Here is a 7240-nt window from a genome sequence, read left to right as displayed (position 1 = left end):
TCCTTGTGACAAATACATCTGTCCCGCCACCCACCACTGGCCAGTGGTACCCAAAACTTCACAAAAAGAGCAGTTTCCAAAATCTCTGGGTGCCAAGAGAGTGCGTTTGGCCCCTGCTGGCGATTGGAAGGGCGCCCCTCAGCAGAAGCAGGTAATTGTTGCCATGCGCATGCAGACCCCACCACGGCCTCCGCGCAGTCCAGGTCGGGTCCCTGCTTGCCGCTGCGCTGCCCCACTGCGGGTACGTCTGTGATGCCATTAGTCCCGCTGGTGCAGTCGCTGGGGGCCTGGTTAGCGCTCCCCAGCCCGTCCGCACTATCAGACTCGGCTATGCGATTCAGTTCGCCCCGGCGTCCCCCCAAGCTCAGGGGTGCTCACTTCACCTCTCTGTGTTGAAGAAGCGCCCCCTGGTGCTTCAGGCGGGAATCGCAGTCCTACTGGCGAAGGACGCGATCGAGCCAGTCCCTCCAGCTGATATGAAGACTGGCTTTTACAGCCCGTATTTCGTTGTGCCCAAGAAAAGCGGTGGGTCATGGCCGATAGTGGATCTGCGGTTCTCGAACCGGTCCCTTCACAGGCTACCGTTCAGAATATTAACACAGAAATGCATCCTCAGATGCATCCGTCCCCAAGATTGCTCTGCAGCGATGGACCTGAAGGACGCATGCTTTCATGTCTCGGTTCTCCCGTGACACAGACCGTTTCTACGCTCTGTGGTCAATGGACGAGCATATCAATACGAGGTCCCACCCTTCGGGCTTATGGTGCTCGAGCACCTCAGCCAGTTGGGGCTTTGGGTCTACCTGGAGAAGAGCAAACTCTGCCCGACGCAGAGGTTCCCTTTTCTCGGTTTGGAGCTGGATTTGGTCGCCCTGACAGCGCACTTCACCGAGGAGCGCATCCAGTCAGTGTTGAACTGCTTGAATTCGTTCAAACACAGGACGGCGGTCCCACTGAAACAATTTCAGAGGCTCCTGGGGCATACGGCTTCCGTGGCGGTGGTCACGCCGCTCGGAATGCTCCATATGAGACCGCTTCAACGCTGGCTACATGGCCGAGTCCCGAGGTGGGCGTGGCTCAGCGGATCCCTCCGTGTCTTAGTTACACCAAGGTGCCGCCAAACCTTCAGCCCGTGGTCGAACCCTGTGTTTCTACGGGCAGCGGTTCCCCTAGAACAGGTATCCAGGCATCTGATTCTCTCTACGGATGCCTCATCCACAGGCTGGGGTGCTACGCACAATGGGCTTGCGGTTTCAGGTCTGCGGACGGGGCCTCAACTGCAATGGCACATCAATTGCCTAGAGCTGTTAGCAGTTTGTCCTACCCTGAGCCGCGTCAAGACGCCGCTCCAGGGCAAGCACGTTCTGGTCCGTACAGACAGCACTGGGGTTGTAGCATACATCAACAAACAGGGTGGTCTACGCTCCCTTTGCATGTCACAACTCGCCTGCCACCTCCTGTTATGGAGTCTGAAGTATCTGAGGTCACTTCGTGCCACTCACATTCCGGGCCGGGTCAATCGTACGGCTGACGAGCCCCCAAGGCAGCCAGTGCTTCCAGGAGAGTGGAGACCCCATCCCCAGGTGGTCCAGCTGATTTGGGATCACTTCGGGGCCGCACAGGTAGACCTGTTTGCAGCCCCGGACACGGCCCAATGCCAGTGGTTTTATTCCTGGACCGAGGGAAACCACGGCATGGATGCGCTGGCACTCAGCTCGCTCCGGGGCCTACGCAAACATGCGTTTTTCCCATTGAGCCTTCTTGCACAGACACTGTGCAAGGTCAGGGAGGACGAGGAGCAGGTCCTGTTGGTGGCGCCATACTGGCCCGACAGGACATTGTTCTCGGAACTAGTGCTACTTGCGACAGCACCTCCTTGGCCCATTCCTCTGAGGAAGGACCTCCTGACTCAGAGACAGGGCACCCTCTAGCACCCGCATCCAGACCTCTGGGAACTCCATGTCTGGTCCCTGGACAGGACACAGAGGTTCTAGGTGGCCTGCCACAGGCTGTGGCAGTCTCGGCTATGAAATCCGCCTCGCCCCCCCTCTATACCCTCTTGGGACCTGGTGCTCTGGTGCTCAGTGCACTTCAGAGAACTCCCTTTGAGCCTTTGCAGTCAGTAGAGTTAAAAATTCTGTCTCTAAAGACAGTTCTCCTGACGGCATTGGCCTCTATCAAGAGGGTAGGGGACCTGCAGGCATCGTGACGAATCGTGCCTGGAATTCAGGCCGGACAACTCTCACGTAATCCTGGGAGTGTAATTTCCACATGTTATCTCCTTCGGGGGACTGTGGCTTCCGCAGCGGACTCCAGGGGCATGCTTTCCCAGCGTTATCCAATAGTCTACTGTCTGGGTCTTGTGGGATGGCAGTGTGACTCTCCCTGCAGGAAATTCCACGCCTGCTGAGACGGGGTCCGAGGGACTCCGGCAGGGCGCTGGAAGTGGTAGTAACTGTGGCGTTTTCCATAGGGATCCCAATTCGTTGGTCTAAGTACGACATACGTCGAACGTGACCGACTGAATGGGATCGTCTCGGTTACGTATGTAACCCTCGTTCCTTGAAGGAGGGAACGGAGACGTACGTCCCGTCACCACAGTTGCTGTACCATCACTGCAGTTCGAGCCACGGGTTTGGCTCCTCAGTGAAAAACAACAGTGCGTGGCTATCACTTCCGCTTTATACCCGTGCAGCAGGACGGGGTGCGAAATGCAAAGCACGAACGCCAATTTTCATTGGCCTGTTTTCTATATCTCGAAGCTGATAGGGGCTCCCAGAAGTGATCCCAATTCGTCGGTTTAAGTCCGACGTACGTCTCCGTTCCCTCCAGGGAATGAGGGTTACATACGTAACCGAGACATTCTCAATTGTGGATCTGTTTTTATAGTCATGAAAAACATAGAAGAAACACTGCAGTTACAATGGAAAATATGTGGAAAGTGTTCGTGAGAAGTTCAAATGAATACACATCGGGAAATTGCAACCACTCAGATACACACCTGAAGGCACTTACTTGCAAAACTGAACACCAATTAGCCAAAAACAAATAGGCCTCAGTTAAGCCATTTTGAGAACTTTGCCAGCATTGAGGCAGAGAGAGAGAGAGAGAGAGAGAGAGAGAGAGAGAGAGAGAGAGAGAGAGAGAGAGAGAGAGAGAGAGAGAGAGAGGCTATACACAGAAAAATATTTCAGATGATATTAGAGCAACTTTGGTGGATCATGTGATAAGTCATTGCCTGACAGTGAGGGAAGCTGGGCAGAGAGTCCACCCACATCTAAGCTGGTTCACAGTTGCATCCATAATAAGGACATTCAGACTGGAAAACAGCAACTCTCCATTCCAGACTCTGTCTACAGTATTTACGGTACTGTACCATATCACATTACTGTATTGCTAGAAAATTATTGTAAAAATATATATATATATATATATATATATATATATATATATATATATATATATATATATATATATATATATTTGTGTAACATACAGTACAGTACATAGCACTGTACCATTGAGATTGTACTGTAGTGTGAAGTATAGTACTGTGATGTACAGTATTGAGTATGTCATTTGTAACCTTCCAGTACTTTCATTTGTGGTTGTTGTGAAAACCTTTTTCCCCTGTTGGGAAAAAATAACAGAAACTGTAAGAAACTGTTCACATAATGCTAACTGATAAACTTAATAAAAATAGCGAAAATTAAAGACTGCAGTGGTTTATATAAAGTAGACTAGTGTTTTCCCCCTGAATTGAAAGTGTATTCATATGATGCAAGTGTTCATCATTTTGTCATCAGAGTTACATTTTGACAAAGGAATGTTCGGTTTTGATAGCAGGGTTTAGGTTTTAATAGTAGAGTTTCAAATTGACACAGATGTAAATGGTATATTTCCCAGTGTTGTGTCATGTTTACTTGTGTGTAGAGTTTTGGCACAATGAGCGAAGTTTTGCCAAATTTGTTCAAGCAACGAGCAAAAACTGTAACAAAGATGAACAAATACAGTAACAAATGTACTGTTCATGGTTAGTTCATTTTAGCTAATGCATTAGCTAAATGTTAACTAATGACCATTATTCTAAAGTGTTACCGGAAAAAAAGTACTAAACGAGTGATCTAATTAAAGGGTTACTTCAGCGATTAGCATATGGCTTTGTATCAGTAGAAACCCTGGAGAATATTCAAATTATTGTGCTTTCCCCCCTCATATCTCCCTGAGACAAGAGATTTATGCATTTTATTTCTGGAAAAATTCCTCCTATGATGCAAAATGACGATTTTTGCATCATAGGAGGAATGTTTGCCCAGAGGCTAAAGACTACAGCCAGCAGAGGGAGCCATTTCCGCATGTTTTAAATCTGCGCATGGGGGATGGGGAGATAACACTCAGCTGGCAGGGAGAGCTCAGCTTGCAGCTACGGGATCATTTAAACGGAGCTATGGTGAGCAATGTAAGTCTTTTAACTTCTCAAATTCATTTCTATGAAAGTTAAGCTTGCAAAGGCATGAACTGAAACGCGTGCCAGACTGAACTCGCGTTGTGAATGTATGCCGCGAATGTAGTCGCGATTACCTCAGCTCTCATCACTCCTGCAGTCAGTGCTCAGGGCTGTGATACTCGCGCGGTGACTCACTCATTATATTGAACAGACACGTTCAGTTTTTAATTATAGTGTCTTCTCTAACTCAGTCACAGTAATGAAGTTGGTGGTGTTGGGAATGGCCTCACAGGGCAGCGAAGCATTCCGGGAATTGTAGTCTTTCATCCCCATGGGACAAAAATACATTTTCTGTCTTTTCTCAGTCTAGAAGACACCAAATTCAAAAATAATTTCACATTTCTACTGCATTGATGACCCAGTTTAAATACAGATTCATCTTCCCAGCGCTGAAGTACCCCTTTAACTGTTCATTTTAAGGTAGATTATCTGCAGCCACAAAACTATCAGTCATCAGTCGGAAAAGGCAACTCAACACCTGTGATGTATGGCAGCAGCAGCAGTTCAAGATCTCGGAAGAATGATCAAGCACAGTGCAGCACCATAACATTCTTAAGTTTATTAAGAAAGAAGGGTCCTATGTTCAAATGTATATGTCCAAGTCCTAGTCCTTTTGTTTTTTAGGTGTGACAAAATAGAAAGAAGTTACTCAAGGGCAGTGCTACAAAAGAATAGTCAAAGGTGGAACCTAATAAATAAGACAATATTAACAATGGCCACTTTTAATAATTTATGATTTAGCATTTCACTTTTGATTAACAAAAATTAAGGCTGTTTAATGAGGTAGTACATTAAAAATAATAGCAAGCTAATTAATTGATTATAAGTAAATATTCATGCTCTTGAAGTCGGGCTGAATGAATAAACACTGTTATTCCACTCCTGACTTTGGGTCAGATGCAGGGTCACTTCTCAGATACCAAATACAGATATTGCCTTGACCTAAGTATGAGGATACTAGTTCCTAATCTAATACTGTGATCTATAGACAACACGTATTATTAACAGGTATGTGCCCGAATTCGTGTTGCAACTTTAATTCTGTTGGTCTAATTACTCAAAAGAGGGTTTCATTAAATCATCAGGGTCACATTTGTAATAGTCTCTTATGTGCACAAAAAGTCTACAAAAAAACTTTCTATGTGGGTTCTTTTTCACACACTCACATGATGTTGTCTTTTAAAACTCTTCTTTCTTTCTTTTATATGAAGCATAATGCCTCCAGTTCCTTTATACCTAATATGTCTGTTGTTCGACTTAATCTGGGCTCCCCCCTGAAGCCAGATTAAGCACGGGGCAGCCTTCAGTCTACTAGCATGAATCAACTGCAGTTGCAGAGAAGTCAGTTCTCCCATCCTTGTCACTGCAATCACCATGGCTGGACCCAGTTATTTGGCTTCCAACCCTGACTAGTTTCAGGCTCCTTATCAGCACCTACTTTCATGGGAAATGTAAGCGTAACTAAATTAATCTTATAATATAATTAAAGGGTTACTTAAGTGATTAGCATATGGCTTTGTATCAGTAGAAACCCTGGAGTATATTCGAATGATTGTGCTTCCATTTCCGCATGTTTTCAACTCGTGCGTGGCGTATGGGAGATCACACTCACAGCACTCAGCACGCAGCTGTAGCCTCAGGCATTCATGTGGGGGGTGGGAGATCACACTCACAGCACTCAGCTCGCAGCTGCAGCCTCAGGCATTCACGGAGCGGTCAGCAGAGCAAAGTAAGTCTTTCAACTTCTCAAACTAATTCCTATGAAAGTTAAGCTTAAAAAAAAGCATGAACTGAAAATGCGGCAGACTGAACATGCGCTGTAAATCTATGCCACGGACGCATTTAACTCAGCTCTCATCACGAGCTCATCCATATGACTGTCAATATATCTGACTCCTGCAGCATTTTGGGCTGTGAGACTCCCTCAGCGGCTAAATCACATTGAACAGACACGTTCAGTTTTTAATTGTAGTGTCTGTTCTCTAACTGAACTGATTTTATGAAAAGGAACGCGGTCGCAGTGGGAAAGTGATCAGTAATTCAGTAATCTAGTAGCGGTGGCATTGGGAGTGGCCTTGTAGGGCAGCGAAGCATTCTGGGAATTGTTGTCTTTCATCCCCATGAGACAAAAATACGTTTTCTGTCTTTTCTCAGTCTAGAAAGCACTAAATTAATTTCACATTTCTACTACATTAATGACCCAGTTTAAATAAAGATTCATCTTCCCAGAGCTGAAGTACTCCTTTAATATATCTTATTTGGCTCCATGACTATTCTGTTCTGACCAATCTTGTAGTTTGAGGAAAGGCTTAACAGATAGCGTACACTTTCAGAAAAGAACTCCAGAAAGCAGTTTTCATAACTTTAATGACTTTACTGATGAGCGTTCTTCTCAGTTCTTTTATGTAAAACTACAAACAAGAAGAGAAAATAAAGAAATAAATATGTGACATAAATATGAACATTATGTACACATACAGCTTAACATTATAGTACAATTATATACATAGTTCCTTTTTAACATTATTTTGAAGTAATGTTCATGTCAAGAAATTATATTCTAAAGAGAATAATGTACAAACGGAAGAGAAATTAGCATGCTCTGTCACAATGTAGAAAGGACCCAAAAGCGAATGCTGGTAATATAGTAGTTTATTGAAGCGGGAAAAGGGAAAATAAGGCTGACTGCCAGTTACCAGCCATATAGGCGGACGCAGGTCAGGAGAGATAAAC

The sequence above is a fragment of the Pseudorasbora parva genome, chromosome 24 (genome assembly GCF_024679245.1).
Source record: "Pseudorasbora parva isolate DD20220531a chromosome 24, ASM2467924v1, whole genome shotgun sequence".
In the NCBI taxonomy this organism is placed as follows: Eukaryota; Metazoa; Chordata; class Actinopteri; order Cypriniformes; family Gobionidae; genus Pseudorasbora; species Pseudorasbora parva.
The sequence above is the reverse complement of the archived record's forward strand: the minus strand, read 5'-3'. Positions refer to the sequence as shown.